This window comes from Lepidochelys kempii, chromosome 9, assembly GCF_965140265.1.
Source record: "Lepidochelys kempii isolate rLepKem1 chromosome 9, rLepKem1.hap2, whole genome shotgun sequence".
In the NCBI taxonomy this organism is placed as follows: Eukaryota; Metazoa; Chordata; order Testudines; family Cheloniidae; genus Lepidochelys; species Lepidochelys kempii.
The window spans coordinates 84,624,690-84,646,448 of record NC_133264.1 but is presented as its reverse complement, the minus strand read 5'-3'; the positions used below and the strand labels follow the sequence as shown (position 1 = coordinate 84,646,448).

General features: G+C 45.6%; 1 protein-coding gene across 1 annotated transcript in view; it reads right to left on the bottom strand.

The window, feature by feature from the left end:
- LOC140916826 (uncharacterized) overlaps positions 1–21,759 on the bottom strand; it is a 60,476-nt gene that overhangs the window by 20,021 nt on the left and 18,696 nt on the right. Inside the window, exon 4 of the mRNA XM_073358714.1 lies at positions 12,702–12,813. The gene's annotated coding sequence lies outside the window, so the exon portion shown is untranslated. The remainder of the gene's footprint in view (positions 1–12,701; positions 12,814–21,759) is intronic.

Here is a 21,759-nt window from a genome sequence, read left to right as displayed (position 1 = left end):
TGGGAACTATTCACTCTCCAACCCTGATCCCAATCCCCCAGTCTCCTTTTGAGGGAAGCTGGAAAGAACTGTAGGATGTAGTTACTCTTTTGTTCTCCCAGATAAGGGCTATTCAGGAGCTGAGAATCCTTAATGATTGGCTGTGATTTCTGGTCTGGGCAGTACATGCTTAAAAGTTTGCCACCATTGGTGGATACAGAGAGGTATTCATGATATAGCAATTTTCACAGCAACAACTGCAGAATAACGTCATAATATCAACCAGAATTTGTAAGTCATATATCAGTTCCCCAAATCATCATAGAGGGTCTAGAGACAGATACACCTAAGTAAATGAGAATAAAAAGTCTGGAATAATTCCAAGGAAGTCAGATAAATTACTCTGGTTTAAACTAGTGTCCACAAGTTTGAAATCTGTCCCCATGTCTTCTCTTGATGTGAGCATAACCCCCACTAATGTTCATGAGGGATATGTGTATTATAATTAATACAAATAAAAATCATTCATGTACAATTAATTTGCACAGCACTTTACAAACTGACGATTTGGGCGATCTGTTTGATATTGGGACGGGAACTCTCTATATATCTATGTCAGACTGCAAACTCTATTTAGCATGTAGGGCTTGCTACTTTCTCTGTTTTCACCTCCAGGTGGGACTTAAATTCCAAGGGGAGGTGACACATAGGTAACAATGGAGAATCATTAAACCTTGATTGTTCTCTGTTCACATGGAAGCATCTTTAGACAAAGAGTTGTGTACCACCTAGACGAACCAGTCTGCCTAGGTGGGTTGGTAACTAAGCAATGGATTATCTGGTGAGGCTCACCAGGATCATCTGACAAATGGGACTGGAGGTTGTAAAAGAAAGGGTCCCTCTTATCAGCTGTCTTGAGGGAGAAGAGACCAGAAGCAGAAAGCTGGCTGCAGGAGTGAAAGAAGACTCCATGTTCTGGAGGGTAAGCCATGTACAGGAGGGCAGAGGGAGAGGGAGCCTCAGCTCAAAGAACGTTCAAGAGGGTTAGGAAACTAAGGCAGGGAAATGAATGTAAGTGTTTTATTGTTTTGTCAGGATATGTATGTTTCTTGTGCTAAACAAAGTAGAGAGTAAGTGTGACCCTGGAACCTCTTGATACTGATGGACAGAGGACACAGGGTGTACATAGAGATTTACAGGGATCCCCTGGGTCAGTTTAAAAAATTGACTAAAGGGTGGCATGTAAGGTCTTTACTGAGAGCCAGTAACACACTGGTCATCATAATCACTGTGAAATATTTAATATTACAGATATTTAAAGATTTATGTACTTATGTTGGAAATTATATTCCTAAAGTGTGTGAGTTAAAGCAGGTCACCTGGAGTGAAACGTGTTCCTTTCAGACAGGCAGACATTTATTGCCTAGTTATATCAAAATTTAATATGGAATAATTTACAATGGAAGCCTATTTCTATACTAAGCCACCGGCTAATCAAGATTGCAAAATCTACAGGAAGGACAACAGCAGGAGTGAGTCAAGTTTACGGGTAATGGTCAAAGGATTGTTTTGATATATCCTTGGTTGCTAAAGGACAGCCTGGTATCTTTCACCCAGAAGTAAAATGATGGGGAGTTGCTTCATAAACAGAATTTCACAAACACACCTAGCTGTCATATGCTGGAAGGATTTTGGCTGAGCTTTCGCTCTTGTGACATAACAATGTCCTATTAGTTAAGTTTAGGCTCTAGTATGAGTTTTTTATTTTATTTTACATGTAACCCTTTGTTTCCAATATTTCTACATGCTGTCATTTGAATCTCTGCTCTTTATTAAATAAAAAGACTTGCTTTCTCTATGAACAAATCTAAGTGTTATGTGTTAAGTGAAGCTGTGCTCTGCCGTGTAGCTGGGAAGCTGTGGTATCCTGTTCTTTTGGGAACAGAGCCTCTGGGACTGCGGAGCTGGTGCTCAGGCTGGAGGCCGCATGTGGAGCCCTGTGGCCCCCCCACCAAGGAACCAGACCTGCTGGCTGCTTCCCGAGTGCAGCACGGTGCCCCAGCACGGTGCCCCATTAAAGCACGGTGCCTTTAATGGCCCAGCCAGCAGTGCTGACTGGAGCCGCCAGGTTCCCTTTTCGACTGGGTGTTCTGGTCGAAAACCGGACACTTGATCACCCTATGTGAGGTCCCTTTTTTGTGAAGGGGTAACAGAGTCTGTGCCCAGCAACTGTGCCAGAGAGGCCAAAAAAAAGAGAATGCTGGAGCCTACCCAAACTGTTAAAGCTTAAAAACACACAGGCCTAGTACTTGGGGGCCCACACAGAGCAGCCTGGTGAGTGAGCAGGAGAGCTTTACCAGGGCTGTGACACAAACCAAGAGTAAGATATAGCCATGTCCCAAAAGCAAGGCCACATTTCAACTCTAGGACCACATTTCAACTCTGGGAAGATGTGGAGAGATCATTAGGGAAGAGAATGTGGCAGGAAGAATTCCTGTCAGAGTGCGGGGACCACAGAGTGGGTGCTTAAGAGGCAGGGAGACTGTTCCAAGAACTGAGTGTATGAAGGAAGTCTCACAGTTTCTTGACGGTGAGAAGACAGAAATCAAATTTTAATAAGGCCTGGTCTACACTACAAGTTTGTCGGATTTAGCAGCATTAAATCGAATTAACCCTGCACCCTTCCACACAATGAAGCCATTTTTTCAACATAAAGGGCTCTTAAAACCAATTTCTGTACTCCTCCCCAATGAGGGGATAATAAACAGGAAGCCAAGGAAGAGGTTGATGTGGTTGTCGCAGGAGGCCAGGAAGTGGTGTTTTGAAAAGGCTGAGATGGGAGGCAGCCAAGAGAAGGTTGCAGTAACCTACCAAAACTTGGACAAGGATTTAAGCCAGGGGTGGGGAAACCACAGGCCACTTCCGGCCCATCAGGCCTTTTAATCCAGCCCCGGAGCTCCTGCTGGGGAGCAGGGCCGTAGGCTTGCCCCACTCTGGCGCTCCAGCCGCCAAGGAGTGGGGTCGGGAGCTTTCTGTGTGGCTCCCAGAAGCAGCAGCATCTCTTCCCTCCATCTCCGGCTCCTACGCATAGGGACAGCTGGGGAGGGGGGCTCCGCACACTGCCCTTGCCCCAAGTTCCGCCCCCACAGCTCCCATTGGCTTGGAACCACAGCCAATGGAGCTGCAGGGTGGCACCTGCAGACAGGGCAGCATGCAGAGCCACCTGGCCGGGCCTCCACATAGGAGCTGGAAAGGGGGACGTGCCGCTGCTTCCAGGAGCTGCTTGAGGTAAGCACTGCCTGGAGCCTGTCCCCCTGCTCCAGCCCTGATCCCCCCCCTCTCGCCCTCCAAACCCCTCAATCCCATCCTGGAGCACCCTCCTGCACCCCAAACCTCTCATTCCCAGCCCCATCCCAGAGCCTACACCCTCAGCCAGAGCCCTCCCCCCGTACCAGCATGGAGCCCCCTCCCACACACTAAACTCCTCATTTCTGACCCCACCCCAGAGCCTGCACTCCCCGCCACAGCCCTCATACCCTAACCTCCAATTTCATGAGCATTCATGGCCCTCCATGCTATTTCCATACCCAGCTGTGTTCCTCACGCCAAAAAGTTTGCCCATCCCTGGTTTAAGCAGTGGGGACAATGAGGATAAGGAATGGAATCTGGTGGTACTAAAGAGGGAGACTGGGGGAGGGACAGACAGAAATTAGTCAGAAACTTGGCATGAAATGAGAAGGAGTCAGAGATGATGCAAGTTGTGAGTCCGGAGTACTGGAAAGACAGAGTTGTCAGTGATGACAGAGAAGGAAATAGATCCCTTAAGCAAGAGTAACCTGACTCCACCATTTCCACTATCAACCCTGAATGTAGCATTATTACTTCCAACTTATCTATTGTGGGACTTTAACTCCTTGCAAAGTGTAAATACTGACTATTAGCCCTTTGACCAAAAACAAGTGAAGCATATTTTCCAGACAGTACTCTGGATGAATTTAAATTGATAGCAGTTGTGTTTGTATGTTACTATAATGAATTCTGGTCGAGGAGACTGAAAAAAGACAGAAATGGGGACCATTATTTCAAAATAGCTAGAAAAACAGGGGATCAGTGTTTCTTACATCAAGACAAGTGGAAATACACTTAGCAGTCAGGTTTTAATTTCTCCCTATTTTGTTTTATTGCATTCAGTGTTTGTTATTTGACTTATAACACTACCCACTTATGGTGCTAACATTAAGGACCTTTCAAAATTTCCATTATATATCATTGTTGTTGCTTAGCTGTGTGTATGGCTATCTATACGTGTCTATCTGACCTGAAAGTTGGAATTACAAAGGCATTTGTTTGAAAAAACTAATTGGATTTTGTTTTAAAGTTCTAAAAATGTTTTAAAAGTGAGATGTGGTGTTTATATTGTTGTCTGGTTAGTTATTTGTGTGCTGCAGCCTTTGCATATAATTTTTTGGAAAGCCAATGGCTTTCCATGTCTTATAGGGCCTGACTCAACTCCCATGCAAGTTAACTTCCATAGGAGTTAGATCAGGCCCCTCATGGGCCAAATACTCCTCACCTTACTCCTGTGAGTAGCCCCAAATGCCAAGGGCAGGTGTTTCAAGTGAACAGTGAATGTAGCAGCAGGTTCCCTTTACAGGTCCAAAGTTATTTACAAAAATAAGTCTGAAAAGTAAACACCCCTATTTCTTCCCTTTCCTCGACTGGTCTCATCTCTTCACCATTTTACACCTTTTTGTGTTTTTTTTTTCTACAACTCTTCCTTTTTTCTTTCTCTCTATTTTCTATTTCCTCTCAACACCTCCTGGCCAATTTTCTCCCCTTAGGGAGGGGCGGGATCAAAAACAAATTATCCTTCAAAGCACAATGGGCCAAGTCAATGGGAACTGCAAGCATTCAGCACCTCTCTGGATTTAGCTCCATAAAAACTATATATAAAAGAGAAAGTGAGCAAACAAATTCAGAGGAAGGTACCATATGAAACAAAGAAAGAATGGTCTATCGTGTCCAGAAACCAATGCTTATTAAATGCTTGATCCGTCTCCCACTGAAGACAATGACTTAACTCCTTTGCTTTCAGTGGTGTAGTATCATACTCTAATTTGAGGATTATCAATAAAGATGAATTAATATGTAAGGCCAAATTCATCCCAGCATGATTCCACTGATTTCTCTGGAGCAACACTAGAGATTAATCTGGCACATATGTTGTAGAAGGTCTTGGCACCAGTGCAAGATAGTTTAGGAAGAATGGTAGGGAAAGAAACGTGTGATAAACAGAAGATTTACACAGTTTTAAACTGATTAGCCAGATTTTGACTTCAGACTAATTATTGTTTCACAATGTAACTTAGTGGAAATTCCTCTTAATACTGGATTAATAAGTTTAATACAAGCAAGCCCTGTTCAGCACCATAGGAAGTCTAAAGTAATGCTAATTCTGATAATCTCCTAAATCTATAGTTGTAAATAGTGCTCTTGGCTGTTAAGTGATACTTTAGCTTCATACTGAAATTTCTGTAATGCAGGCTGTTTGGTTTTAAAAAGATGAATATTGAGGTTTATTGGGACAAGAATAAAGTATCTGCCATTCCCAGGAAATAATAAAATTACTTACTACTGTACAACTACAAAGTGCTGTACAAACATCAACTAATTCTCACTGTATCTCCATCAATAGGACAGGATTTTTCTCCCTGCTCTACAGATGAGGAAACTGATCAAGAGAGGATGAGGTCAACATCTTAAAGTGACCTCCGAATTTTAGGTGTCTCAGGTTTTGACTGTCCAGCTTGAGAGAGCTTGATTTTCAGAGCACCTGAATTTTGATTGATTTAAACTCTAGTTGTGGGTTCTCAGCCACTCTGAGAATCAGGCCCACAACATCTCATGCCATGCACCCCAAAATTGGGGCATTTACAATCAGAGGCCATTTCTGAAAATGAAGGTGGCAACTTGTGCAAAGTCACAAAGGAAATAAATTCCAGATTTTGCATTAGAACGCCTACATTCCTAGTTCTACTCCTGTGCTCAGATCAGTAACCATCCTTTCCTTTACTTGCAAATAGCCAAGAAAATTATCTGGTCTATTGATCCCAAAAGACATATTGGTTCACTGAAATGGTGCACCTCTTTAAGGCTGCTATGCAGCTGTAATCTGAGAAATCCTAGATTGCTGACAGAATCTGTCAGCATTGTACACATGCCATTAAGGAGTGTGAGGAAGCCTGAGGGGCGTTGCTATTTGTCTCAGTGCTGGTGTGCATAGGGCAGTGCTGCTCAAACTTTTGTACTGGTGACCCCTTTTACATAGCAAGCCTCTGAGTGTGACCCCCCCCCTTATAAATTAAAAATTTTTTTTATATATTTAACACCATTATAAATGCTGGAGGAAAAGTGGGGTTTGGGGTGGAGGCTGGCAGCTCGCAACCCCTCCATGAAATAACCTAGCGACTCCCTCAAGGGTCCCGACCCCCAGTTTGAGAACCCCTGGCATACGGGCATTCACTCCCCACAAGACAGAGCTGGTGTATTCAGCAGCTGAAGAAACTGCCTTAGAATAACAGTTGGTGTATTTATCAATGGCTTGCCTCACCAAGACTTCCTTAGGGCACGTCTTCACTAGCAATGTGGCTCTGTAGTCGCAGCACCAGCACTGGGGGAGAGTTCTCCCAGTGCTATAAAAAACCCACATCCATGAGGGGGGTAGCTCCCAGAGCTTGCAGCACTAAGGGGCGTGTTTTTTCACACCCCTGAGCGAGAAAGTTGCAGCACTGTGAAGTGCCAGTGTAGACAAGGCCTTTGTGAGAAAAAGCGAGACAGGAGGAGCAGCAGGAGAAGAACAGATGAAAGGTTAACTAGGAGGAGAGAGAAAAACAGGGCCCAAAAGAAGCAATAAGAATGTAACCGAAGTGCATAGCTACATGCTCAAGCCTCATGCTGCTACTTGGTCACATTTCCCTGCACAGCCTGCCCTCAGCTTGTGCTTACATATGCAACACTCCACTGCTATGTCAGATGTGGCCCAAATTGTTTCCTGGCTGCCTTGTGAGCATTATCCCTAACTGTTTGCCTTCCCAGCCCACCTCAAGAAAAGAAATTCTGGCATCGATGGCAGTGGCATGTTAACCGTCAGCAATGGGGTGCTTCAGGCTTCTTTGCCAACCAGCCAAAAAGACACTTGTTTCAAAGAAAGCAAGGAGGAAAGAGTTGTCTGGTGGCATTAATTATACTACAGGGATTGAGAGAGTGTCATGTCCCACTTCCCTCTACACAGTCAAAATGGCAGAGTGGGCTGAAATTAAACAGCATCTGTGCTGCCACCTGCTGCAGGATTTTACATTTATTCGCTACAGTAGTTCTTGGCTTCCATTTTCAAATATTGTGTTTGAGGAAAGAGGACAACGGGGCGTATTACAAAGGTGGAGCTGGTGCATAGTATAAATTCCCTTACAGAAAACCTTTTAGGTTGGAGTTAAAGGTGAAATATCTATCAATCACTTAAAGGGGAAAAAATCTTTAAGAGAGCAATATGTCCAAAAGCTCAGTCATGTGTGTGCATACACACAAGCAGTGATTTTGCTTGAAATCAACAAGGTAGAAGCCTCGCTGGTAAATTTGCCTGCATAGCTTCTGTGACTGCATTTATAATCACACTAACTGTGCATTCACAAGCCTGTATATATGGGTCTCTGGTTTTCTCCACAAAATAAAAAAAGGAGCCTGAAAAGTCAAAGTAACAGTGACATTCCCATTTTAGAAAGTATGGGCATGTCCAGTTAAAATGACTGAAACAGCCTTTGACTGCATAGATACTGGTAGGATTTGGCTAGATATCAGTGCTGCTCAACTGTACCCATCCACTCGCCTTAGGTAAGTAAATATGGAGGGAGGGATAGCTCAGTGGTTTGAGCATTGGCCTGCTAAACCCAGGGTTGTGAGTTCAATCCTTGAGGGGGCCATTTAGGGATCTGGGGAAAAAATTTGGGATTGGTCCTGCTTTGAGCAGGGGGTTGGACTAGATGATCTTCTGAGGTCCCTTCCAACCCTGATATTCTATGATAGGCAGGTGATTGAACTGTCCATATTTTCACAATCCCCATGGCAAGAATGGGAGAGTAGATTTGATACTTCAGGTAGGAAGGTTTCCTTACCGTTTTGCAAGGCTGCCCAGTAGGTTTTCTTCAAGGTTGTTATGTAGTCTCACCATGAGAAAATTACTGTCTATATAGAATTGTCTAAGGTGCTTAGTCACCAAGGTACAAAAGTATCTAGGGGATAGAACAAAATACTGTGAGTCAGGAGTGTTAGCAGTGCTTTTTGAGACCAACTGATGACAGGCCCTATATAGGTGCAAAGTATTAATATTAATAGTATCCTGTCTCAGAGGTGGAGACAAACTGAAATAGCTACCCGCAGACAAGGTTTGATGCATGCCAGCAAGCCTGGGGCAGCAGGCTCACCCTGCCTCTGGCCATGCTGATCCTGTTACATGGATAGAAGACTTGCTCTCGAGGGTCATCACCAGCATAGCATTCACTACAAAAAGACTGTGAATTCTGTTGGGGGAGGAGGCTGGTAACACTGAAATAAATTTATGCAAGCCCTAAATAATATACACAGTGGACTTTTACATAAGGGTTGCAGGAACTTTTGGACTGTTTCATAAAATTAAAAAGCACAAATTACCAGATTCTATTTACAAAGGACAGGGAATACCCTAAGCAACATTTAAGTATTTTATATAAAGTGGAACAACTTCACCAGGAGACATTAAGAGACCCATCCAAAAATACCTTGCATCCTGGTGCACTCACCTAGGAGGTGAGAGACCTGGATTTAAGTCCCTGCTCTGAATCAGGCAGAGTGAGGATTTTAACCCAGGTCTCCCACTTTCTGGGTCAGTGCTCTAACCATTGTGCTATAGGCAGGGGTGAAAGTAAGTTGAGTGACTTACCGGTACGCTGGGGCCAGCTCTGGCCCCTGGAAGGGGCGGGGCCTAGGGCAGAAGGGGCAAGGCTGAGGGGGTCAGAGCCAGCCCCAGCCCACCCTGTAAGGTAAGTGCCCCTCCTTTCCTCCTCCTACTCTGGGGTAGCAGCAGCAGCCTGGGGCTCCGGCGGATATTTAAAGAGTCTGAGGCTCCCCTGCTTCTACTGCCCCATCCTTTAATTAGCCACTGGAGCCCTGGGGAAGCAGCGGGGCTCCAGCGGCTATTTAAAGGAGCAGGGCAGCAGAGGCAGCTGGAGCCCTGGCCCTTTAAGAAGTCCCAGGAGCCCCCGCTACCCCAGGGCTCTGGGGGCTATTTAAAGGGCCTGTGGCTCCTCTGCTTCTACCGCCCCAGTCCTTTAAATAGCCCCCTGGAGTAGCGGTGGCGGGGCTCCGGTGGCTAATTAAAGGACAGGGCGGTAGAAGCAGGGGAGCCCTGCAGCCGCTACCCCAGGGCTCTAGCAGCAGGGCTCTGGAGGCCATTTAAAGGGCCTGGGGCTCCAGCTGGGCTGCCCCTGTATGGCGCAGCGGCTCTTGCCGGTATGCTGTACTGGGGCGTACCGGCTTACTTTCACCTCTGGCTATAGGATTTAACAGTGTCACCACTCCTTCAGGCTCTGTTTTGTTCTGGGCCTGATCCAATAGGCATGCTCAGAGTCTGCCTTTCAGATTGTGCCCTACAAGACAGATCGTTTGTGCATCCCACTGGGGCTTAGGCGAGAGTTGTTAGGTGCCATGCTGCTCGGAGGTGTCAGGCCTTAGGGAGCTTTGTCCAGGCCTGTTGGCAGAAATTTAGCTTCCTAGGGGATTTTAGTGGTGGAAACTTCGGTGCCATGGGAATTCAGGCACTACAGGGTTAGGTGAAAGCTGAACGGGGGCGGGGGGGTTGTTGAGGAACTAAATTTTAGACTTAGCCCTGGTCTACACTGGGGGCGGGGGGGATCCAAGTTACGCAACTTTAGCTACGTGAATAACGTAGCTGAAGTCAACGTACTTAGATCGACTTACCGTTGTGTCTTCACCGCGGTGAGTCGACTGCTGCCGCTCCCCTGTCAACTCTGCCTGCGCCTCTGGCTGGAGTACAGGAGTCGATGCAAGAGCGCTCGGGAGTTGATTTATGGCGTCTAGACTAGATGCGATAAATCGATCCCCGCTGGATCGATCGCTGCCCACTGATCCGGCGGGTAGTGAAGACATACCCTTAGGTACCTAAAGTTGCAGTTAAGAACCTAAATCCTTTTGTGGAAATAGCTCTAAGTTTTGCAACATAAGAATTCTGAAAATTCTCATTGAAAAAACAAAGCTTGTGCCTCTTTCATTCTTATAGAACAAAACAAGTTGGCAGGAAAAATCAAAATGAAAGATGATCAGATTATTACCAATGAAGAAAATAAGGGCTGGCATCTCTATCCATCTGAACAGCAGCAGCCTGAGATGTTGTCACTGTAAATTTTTTTGCGTTGGGGGAGGTGGATGAAAAGTAGCAGCAGCAACTTTGGGGATACAGTAAAAAGTTTCAGGAGAGTGGACTGTTATTGAAAACATTCTGTCCAATTTACTAACATGAAATTAAACTGATACAAAGCACGAAGGGCAACCCCCTGTTTTAGATATCTCAGTCCAACACCAGTGCCCAGTTCTCAGGGAGAAAGAACTGACTCTAATCCGAAACCAAATTCTTCTGCTGCTCACACAGCTCCCTGTTCAGGGACCACTGCCAGCGCACAGAACCTTGCATTACAAAATCTTGGACCCACACAGCATCTCTTCCCAAGACTGAACATTTGCTCACATGCCAAGAAAAAGAACTTGCACGACTATATCTAACAGCCCCTCCTTGCGACACCTACTACATCAAGTATAGACATACCATGCTATCAGGCAATAATTTATTGTACAAAGCATTCACTCTGCTCTCATCTAAATAAGAATTTCACCTTAGACTTCAATGGGAGCAGAGCCAAGGTCCCAATCATGCAAATCTTTACACCAACGAGTAGCCCTTCCAGGAGTAGTTCCATGGATGTTAGGGAAGACTTGTGTGACGAAAGCTTTGAGGGACCAGGCCCAAAGCTCTTAACTAGGTGCATGCATGTGTGTGAAGTATACAATAGGGAAGGGTATTAGCTGGTGTGGGGCAGCTCCAGTCAATGAACTAAATGGAACTACAGCAATTTACACCAGTTAAGAATCTGACCCAGCGTTTTTAATGTTACTGCCCAGGACTCAGGAGCAGAAGGTGGCATTTCATTTGACTACAGTTGCCTTTTACAGGCATTAATGCAGGGCTAGGCTGTATCCAGAAGAAAATAGTTATCCAGTTTCAACGATTCATGTCCAGTAATAGTAGAACTACTCTCAGTTGCAGGGACTGAGCCCACTGACTTCGATGAGACCACTTGTGTAAGCAAGCGCCACTCCAATAAGCAAAGACTGCAAGATCAGGCCTCTAATTGTAACCAATGATAATGCAACTTCTTGTAGTTGAGGATAACTTAAAAGGATGGCTTAAAACTGAGATGCAACCCACTATAGTATGCTAAAATACCTAATGCTAATATTTCATAGTTCAGTTGTGCTAGGGATTTCACATTAAGGTGATGCTGTGGATGATTTTATTTATCTAAAATTAAGTCAAAGACAGAATACAATATATGTCACACTCTTAACGAGGCAGTTCACTCAGAACGGACCGGAAAAGGGGACAGAGGCAACTAGCCCTGAACTGTTTCAGAGTAGCAGCCATGTTAGTCTGTATTCGCAAAAAGAAAAGGAGTACTTGCGGCACCTTAGAGACAACCCCTAAATCAAACCAGTGCAGCTTTCTTATTGAGACAACATTTTAATGTTTAGAGACCTCTGGGATAGACATTTCCCAGGCATATTCGCCTGACTAACTGAAATCAAAGACAAGTAAGCCATCAAGAAATCACTGTACACTTTTTTAAAAAAATCCTCTTTCACTTACCACTGTATAAATTAAAACTATCAGCAAGCTCTTCCTGTGAAAGCATGAACAAGCAGAAGAGGCACTGACTGTGGGATTCATCCCAATTCTGAGATAGGGGAAACAGCCCCAGTCACTAAACGTGCATGAGATATAGATTAAGGAGGATAGTCCTCTTTTTGTTTCAGACACTTCCAACTATACAGGTGTACCTGAGCCAGACCCTTAGATTTGTGTCTCAACTTCCTCCAACCACCGTCGCCTTCCCCCTACCAAACCCCCCAAAATCCTTTTGAGAAACTTGGACTCAAATCTAAACTTTGTCACTCTGCTCTAATTCAGGGGCAGCTGCAGTCCAAAACTGGCTTTTCCCTGCCCCACCCCAGTAAACTACCACTAAACCTGCTTTCTTTTTTTACTGCCAGCGCAGGAAAACAGGTCATTTCCTGTGCCCTCTTCCTTCCCACACTGCTGATCTCTGCCTTCTGCCTCCTTCACTCCTTTATTCCTTCTGCTACTTTAGTCTAGGCCCCTTCTCCATCTGCCTCCTTCACTCCTGTGCCTGGCTTTGCTTCAGGGATTCACTCCAGCCACTCACTCCTACCATACCCTATTTAGCCTGGGAGTGACTAGGGAAGTTATGTTAACAGTCCAGTCTGGGCCCTTCCCTTCCCAGCACGGCCAGCCATAGGCAGACCATTACAGTGCTCAGATGTGAAATGGGGCTTCTCTCTGGCTCCTGCTCTGAAGGGTCTTGAGAGAATTAGCCACTTACCTGCCTACAAAATACTTTGCCTGGGATCTTGTCCTGCTGTCACACATTCCTGGCAGGGCCAGTCAGTGTCAGAGCAGTCAGTGTCAACTCAGCCAGCTGCTCCAGCTTGGACCTGGGGAGAATGGACAATAGACACAAATTTAAAAAACAAAACAAAAGACCCTCTTTCCAGCTCTATCCACAGTATAAACAAAAGCCTGCTGGGGCTGGGCCCCACTAGCATCTAATGGCTAGGGGCACTGCTCTAAACCGAACCAAACAGTTTATCGATTCGCTGCCTTTTCATAGATGGCTGGATGTTAAAGCATGATCTGAAATGGCAAAGGCCATCAGCTAACCCACTGAGCCATCACCAGGCTGACTTTCAGGAGACTCTCTCTCTATTTTAGTTAGTATAAACTGAACCACGGAGCTGAGCACCCTCCACTCCCATTTACTTCATTTTGTGGGATCAGGCCCACTTCTGGGGTTCACAGTGAAAAACAGCATCACGCTGTGTGAATCTGCATCTCCCCACCATCAGAACTCATCACCATTAACTAAAATAGAAGAGCATTCACATTTCTGAGGAATGGTAACATCTCCCAGAGTTAAAGGAGTAAGAATTGTATTGCTAATTAAAAAGAAAAATGGATTCATTTTTCTAGCGTAATAGTGAGTCAAGAACAAGACATACATATTTTAAAAGGGCGAATAACCACTAGGGGGCACCTTACTCCATAGAGTCCTTTTAATGAACTGGTAAGTAAGTAGCATTGTTTGAGTCGAGAAACTAAACGTGCAACTCTGTCCTGACTGTAATATTGATGTTGGGTTCCCAAGTATTTTACCACAGGCCCAGGCTTATGCGGCAAACTAGTGAATGTTCCTATTTTTCTCAATAATTGTCCTGTCAAAAACCCTAAAGAGGTTCTGTGTAATAATATAGACTCAAAGTGGATATTGCTGTGCCTTATCTTTGGTGAATCAGCATGGAAAAACAAGAGCAACCCTGAAGGAAAGCTCACTCCCCAGAGGCATCCTACAACACCTTAATGAGAAAGAGAGGGATTGATCAAGAGGAGTTTCATAGCCATTATTCTTAGCAGGTATTTGATGTAGAGGAAGAATCATTCTGTATTATACAGCACCTATTCTCCTCACTCACCATGAAATTAATACAAAAATATCTTTAGTGCAATTGTGTGGGAATTTTTGATGCTTGACTCTGTGTTTTCCTTTACATAACAGACTTTAGAATCAGATACAGCATCAGGTATTTCGCCTCTGTAAAGACCAGGTTCAATCCTTGTTATGTCAATAAAGGGAAAGAGTTACTTGCTTGAGCAAGAGTTGTAGGATTGGGGCTAATCCTGCAAATGGCAGAGCTCAACTGTAAAAGAAGTTGAAAGTACTAACTTGGCAAGACTGGGCCCAAAGTTAGTGCTTTGTTGCTTTGGCATTGAACTCTAGTTTTCCACTCTCTGATGTTATATTTTTTAAAAAATAATAGGAAATGCTAGAAAGAAAGGAGTCTGTAAAATCCCTTTGGTTCTGAAAACTAAACTCCAGTGCCTTGACCATTTGCTGAAGTACGCAACAGGAGAAACTGCACTTACCATAATCAGCTCATTTTCATAATTAGATGGAACTAATGTACTATAATAGGTGTTAGGTAGCTGGGAAACTATTCTACGTGGTCTCCAAACAAACAAACCTCATAAAACAAAACATCTACAAGTGTTACTTGCATGTTGCTTCTAGCACACAAACACATTACTACACATCACCCAGCAAACACATCTACATTCATGTCTAAATGCAAACAACTACATGGATGCAGTGTTAATGTTGCAGGAATAAGCATTCAAAAGGGAGGAAATGTGGAAGTGAAGGTTCAGTGCACAAATTAAACCCTGCCTCCTTCCACAAATGCATTACGGTATTACCAACCCCAAGCATTCAAAAATCATGAGTCAGGCCCACAAATCATGAGATTGGCTTACAAATCATGAGATTTTAAAAAATAATAAATATGAGGCTCTTTTTATTTGCCTTCTAACTTGTGAGCCTTTAGGCTTAGCGTTTCCAAACTTTCCTCTGCAAACACTGAGGCAGAAACTTACTTTTTATGTTTTTATTTTATTTTTATCAATTAAAGCTGAGTTTCTGGTGTTCTCACTTAACTCCAGGAGCTGGGGCTTTAAGAAAAATACTAAATATTACAAGACTCATGATAAAATCAGAGAACACTGCACTCTGATTCAGTAATTATGTGATCACATACTTCTTTACAAATAATATAAAATAATAGATTTTTTTCTACAACTGTAGTTAACTAGAGATTGCACTGTTAAATACTTTCTCTCTTCCACCTTCCATCTTGTCTATTTAGATTGCAAACTCTCTGGGGCAGGGACTGTCTCTTACTATGTACAGTGCCTTGCACAATGAGCCCCTGATTTCGATTGCTGCTTCTAGATGCTATTGCAGTGTAAATAATAAAGACAATATTAGGTTGGTGTTATACACTAAGTACAATTTGCTTGCCATAAGTTTTACCTTGCTCATTTCAAACACAGGGCTTGATCCTGATTGGTGTAAGCCTCCACAACTCAACACTGAAGCTAATGGGAGTTGCAGGTACTCAGCAACTCTCAGGGTCAGGGCCTTAAAATTTACCAGTAAATTTTCAATTTTTAAAATTTTTCCAATGAGCTCAGTCTTGAGGTTCAGATTTAAGAATCTTGGGCCAGATCCTCAGCTGGTGTAAATCAGTGTAGCTCTAGTGACCTCAGTGACACTACACCAATTTATGCCAGCTGAGGATCTGAGCATCCCCTTCTCTTACACTGCTGTCATCCTGGGCAAGCAGTTTGCGTCGCTCCTGTCACCATCCTCGCAAATTAATTTCAAGCTCTACAAAAGTGTTATTTCCCATCATTTCCTGTTAGTCTCTGATTGTCCAAGTAACATCCATCCTCATCCTTCATTGTCATCTTCCCCAGGATACCTGCGTATTGCTACATTTCTCGCCAACTCACAGGTTTATTACTCAGGCACTTGCCACCCACCACTTCTCATCCATGGCAATTTGAATTACCACTGAAATGACAAAACCAACACAAACACTCATTATGTGCTTTCATTTGATAATGTGTGTTCACCTAACCCATTATCTCTCCTAGTCATATTGAAAAGGCAGGTACTTGGCCTTACAATTTTTGTAACACATCCTCCTCATGCAATAAATACCTCAAGTTTAGGGCCAACTTCTTGTATAATCTCGATTAATTACACAGGCCAACTCAGTGCAGTAAGAATACTGACGCACAAACCATAATTCCCGAACCTTTCATAAAATATTATCCAACTTGAAAGCAGCCATGAAGTCAAACAGAAAAAAATAATAATAATTTTGATCCAAACTGAGGGATCCATCCTATCTGATCTGCCTAGCAAATTCTAAGCAAAGATCAGAAATAGACAAAAGAAACGCAGTTCCCTCTAAACTTATTTTCCAGTGGTGTTTATGAAATGTCTTTATTGTAACCTCACTGGGGCAGGGACTGTGTTTTTGTTCTGTGCTTGTACACTGCCTAGGACACTAGGCTCTGCCCATGACTAGGGCTCCTAGTCATGTATTGTATGCTAGCGCAATACAAATAATAGTAATAATTAATAACAATTTATTTGTGAAATATACTCAATACAGAGTAATATGGAATTGGTACAATATTGACACGTGGAGCTGAATTCTCTGTTGGTGTAAATGAATGGAACTTCCTTGAAGCTAGTCGTTCGCTTCCCATTTATAGCAGCATAGAGCTTAGCTCCTAATGTAATCTGTTGAGTCCAACCAACATATGTGATTATTCTAGCATTTATGCACTCTTGCTTTTGTTTCTATGATATATTTGGCCAAATTAATCCCTGGTGTGAATTCACTGATTTCAGTGGCATTGCATTGGGGACAACTCTCTTTGGCTCTCTCTTTAACACAACTTTAAATAACACAGAACTACTGGGTTTTCTTTAAAGTTTTCCAGGTCAAAATAGATCTAGCTGAAGTATTGCCAACTCTCTGGAGAGACACAGGATTTTGACTGAGGCTGGAGACTGGAGCCCAGTCTAACAATGATGTGACAAGCTCCAGAAGCGCCTAGCAAATTTGAACCTTTGTGTTGGCTGTCTGCCCCATTTGCCCATCTCAGGGCCTGGGGCAGAATACCAATCAGATCTGCTGCAGGCAGAGCTCCCTCCCCATAGAAACCTGAAGAATTCTCAGAGGAGGGGGAGCTGAAGAGCCCAGCACCTCAGGGAGATGCCTCCCCTCCTGAGAGCAAAGTGGACAGGACGGTTCCTCCCCATGCAACGCCTGGCCTTGGAGGGGGTTGAAGACATCCTGGAGCTGCCCCTCCTAGTTTGGAAGTGAGGAGGGAACCCTGCTCCAGCCCCCTGCCCCGAGGCAAGGGAGGGGGGAAAAACCGCAGGAGGAGCAGAGGTGAGGCTGGTGGGCAGACCTGATGTGGGGCAGAACTGACTGTGTGGGGGAAGAATTAATTGCTGGGCAGAGGATGGGCAGATCCGAGGGTGAGAGCTCCTTATGCTGGGGTGAGAATCACCTTACCCACTACCTTTTGGAGTATGGCCTACACTAATTTTCTCTCTTTTACCTATGCCCTGTGGAGATGGGCCGGGAGAGTTCAAAAACCAAAAGACAAATCAAAAGCCCCTCACATTATAGTCTTTTTAAAAAAACTCATGTTTTTTGGATCTGACACATGATTTTTTATCTCTAGTGTTTGGTCATATTTAACATACTCATTTTCCAAATTGTTTTCTCATCACGTCTTAAGGTGCTTACTTCCGGAGTCCGAATAAATTCCTTGCCCAGAAGCTGCTGAGTAAGGGCCTCTAATCTAATTCCCATTAAAGTCAATGAAAAAACTTCCATTGCCTTCATTGGATAGTAGATCAGCCTCTAAGCTACTATATCTGCTCCCCAACTACCCATCTATGCATAACCAAAAACAAAAATACAGAATTGCATAATCATTTCTGCATTTCTCATACACAGAAGCTACTTTGTTATGGAATTTGTGCATTTAATATAGTGACTAATAACTAATGCCTGAGGACAAGGCATTGTTGAGTCTGTTTATGTTTGCTATTATGGCCCTGATCCTGGAAATAAGCATGTGCTCACATTTACTTTGAAATCAGAGTACTCACAGTAGTAAAGTTAAGGATGAGCGTAAGTGTTTGCAGAATTGGGACCTAAGTGAGACAATGTGTTATAGCTTAGTTCAGTTTATATGGGTCTGCACTCTCTGTTCCCATTGTTTGAACACACAAACCTCTGGTGCAGGAGGAATCCATACTCTCTACTTCACATTAGAGCTCACTGAAAAGTTAAAACAAATGTTTTCACAAGGATAAAAATTGAAATTCTAAGTTGCTTCCATTTCATGGGGCTCAAAACAAGCCCTTTTTTCAATATTTTTTCCACATTTTAAATTTTTATTGAAAACACCAAAACTGTTATTTAAACGGCAAACAATTAAAAAAATATGTAGATAATGATTGAGATAATGTGTTTGATAAGTTTCAATAACAATGTCAATAATGTGAAAAATTTAGCAAAAAAAACCAAAATTCCAGTTTTGTTGTGAATGTTTGTTTCGAAAAAAAATGATCTTCTCTTGAAAATAAAGAGGTGGAAGAAACTGACCAGGGCTGACCAGACCCTGAAAACAATGAGCCATTTCCAAATTACTATTCCATGTGTGCCATATATCCCCCTACTTTCATGTGAACTAGGGAAATAGCCCAGGGTGAAGAGTTATTTCCTCCTAGTCAACAAGGAGTTAAACATTTCTATCAGCCTTGCCCCTGGCACATTAAAAAAATATTTTCTAGAACTGCAGGGGGAGATCCCAACCAAGATCTAGTACGTCTTGTGACAGGGTCGGGTCGGATGGCTACAGGAGAGTAATTTTTTTTTTTTGAAGCAAAAAAGGTATTTTTTTATTTGCATAACACACTTAGAAAACAAAAACAACAACATATGCAATGTGTAACACAACAACCAATCACAATTGTTTTCTCATTAGCTTCAGGGGAGGGAAGTGTTCAAGCTTTCCCTGGCCCAGAGCGGGGGGTTTCCTCGACTCTTGTGGTCTTCCACCCTTCCGAGTTACCTGGTGGTCCAGAGCAAGGGGGCTTCATCGACTCTCAAGGTCTGCCACCCCCTTGAGTTACCTGGCGCCACGCCTGAGTGTCACCAACAATTCCCTCCTCTGAAAGCACCCAACAAAAGGGGCAGGCTGTGGGGTGGACAACCCGGGGGGGGGGGCACATGCACCCACATGTGAAAGGACCCCTCTAAGGTGGTGGTGTCCGCAGCAGCAATGCCTGGGGCTGGGGTCCCTTACTCTCTCCCCCAATCAAAGGGTCAAAACAAAGGGAGCCGGATGGGGACACCGAGCAGAGAGCCTCGGACAGCGCCCACCGCTCCTCAAAAGCATCAATGGAATCGGTGGACGCCACCCAGAGGAACTCTGCCGGGATATGTGAACGAACTGAGGATCAGAAAACGGCCCCACAGTCACAGGAAACTCCATCAGCCAACCTCCTCTCTCTGGTTTTATAGATGGCTGTTTTAGCCAGGGCCAGGAGGAGGTTAACTAGGAGATCCCATCCGTGGCCTCACAAAGTCGCAGGAAGTGCATAAATAAAAAGGTGAGGAGAAAAATGCAACCAAAAACGCAATAAAAGATTTGTGAGGAGCCGGAAAAGGGGCTGCAATCTGGCACACTCTAACTATACGTGCGCCAGGGTTTCCCTCACATTACAAAAAGGGCAAGTATCCGGAATGGGGGTAAACCATGTCAGAAACACGCCCGTGCTCACAGCTCCGTGAAGGAGCCACCAACTGATGTCCCCGACGGGCCTCGGGACCAAGGTGGAATACAGGCTGGCCCATCGAGGTTGCTCACCCTCCAAAGGTGGCAGGAGGTCCCGCCACTTTGTATCGGGGTGGGGCACCAGGGTGTGGGCGTGAAGGGTGTGAAGCGTGAGTGTGTATAAATATTTCCGTGGTGCTATTTGAAAACTGACGGCTGTAGTTCATGCAGCCGGCTTGCAGTGAAAGGGTGAGAGGTTTGTTGGGATCGGCAGGGTAGGGGCCCAATGGAAAGGTCCGGCAGGCCTGGGGTAGAGGATGGGCGGGGTGGGCCCTCGCGCAAGGCTTGGTTGACATAAGCCTGAGCAGCGGGGGTCAAAGCGGCCTTCACCTCCTGAAGTACGCGCCGGGGGGTACGAGGGCTGGAGAGCCCCATGCGCCGAGCGAGCGTCAGGGGATCCAGCCAATCTCTCCGGTCATAGTCCAGGAGGTCTCCGACCCTCGTGACTTCCGCCAGGACCAACCTCTGGCGCACCAGGCGAGACTCCGCCGCCTGCACACGGAGTTGGGGATTGTGCAGCAGGGGCTCCATGAGGAGATCTGCTCCCACGGTGGCTACCATGGACCTGGTCGTTAGAAACAGTTTCCAGGTCCGGAGGAGGTCCTGGTAGAAGACCGGCAGCCCGGAGAGGTCTCGCGGAAAACCCCTCGGAGAAAGATAAAAGAGCTGCCAGTCGTATCGGAGCCCTTGGAAGCGGCGCAGGAAGGTGTGCGCCAGTATGCTCCACGCCGAACTACGTGCACTATAAAAGAGCCTCTGCAGAGCCTGGAGGTGGAAACCGTGGACCTGAGTGTACAGACACTTCAGGCCCTGCCCTCCTTCCTTCAGGGGTAGATGAAGAACTCCAACAGGGGCTCAGTGCATTCCTGACCAGAAGAACTCTAGAATCAATCTCCGGAGGTGGGTCAGGAAACCCAGGGCCGGGGCCAGGGTGTTGAGCCGGTACCAGAGCGTGGACAGGACTAGTTGGTTAAGCACCAGTGCTCTCCCTCGGAGGGAGAGACATCGGAGTAGCCTCGTCCATTTCCGGATCCGCTCTATCACCCTGCCCTCTAAATTTTGCCAGTTCTCCAGCGGGGAAGGGTGCGTGGCGGAAAGGTAAACGCCGAGATAGAGCAGTGGACCCGCACTCCACCAGATGGTCTGAAGCGCGGGTGGGAGGGAGCTTACCTGCCGCCAGTCCCCCACCGCCAAGCCAGAGCTCTTGACCCAGTTGACTCGGGCGGAGGAGGCTGCCGAATAGATGGCCTGGCATGCCTCCACTCGTGCCAAGTCGCCCGGGTCCTGGACCATGAGAAGTATGTCATCGGCATACACCGACAGGACCAGCCACAGCTCCAGCTCCCACAGCACCAACCCTGTCAACCTCCTGCGGAGGAGACAGAGGAAGGGCTCGATCGCCAGAGCGTACAGCTGGCCCAAGAGGGGGCACCCCTGCCGTAATTCCTCGCCCGAAGCTGAACGGTTCGGTCAGGGTCCAGTTGAGCTTAACCAGACACTCTGTGGAAGCGTACAGCACCTGGAGAAAACCCACAAACTGGGGTCCAAAGCCAAACGCCCGCAGAGTGCTCAGGAGGTACCCGTGGTCCACCCTATCAAAAGCCTTCTCCTGATCTAGGGACAGGAGGGCGAACGACAGACCCTCTCTACGCCCGAGTTCCAAAAGGTCCCGAACTAGAAATAGTTTATCAAAGATACTGCGGTCCGGGACAGTGTAGCTCTGGTCTGGGTGGATCACGTCCGCCAGCACGGACCCTAGCCGCAGCGAGATTGCTTTCGCTACAATTTTGTAGTCCGTGCTGAGGAGCGAGATGGGACACCAATTTTGTAAATCGCGGAGGTCCCCCTTCTTCGGCAGTAAGGCGAGCACAGCTCGCCTGCACGAAAGAGGGAGGACCTCGCTCTGCAGAGACTCGGCCCAGACAGTGACTAGGTCTGGGCCAAGGACGTCCTAAAACACGCGGTAGAACTCCACGGTCAGCCCGTCCATGCCTGGAGACTTATTAGTGGGCATACGACAGAGGGCTTCCGAGAACTTGGCCAGAGTGAGAGGCAACTTTAGCCGGTCTTGGTTGCTCACGCTGACCATAGGGAGCTCCTCCCAGAGCACT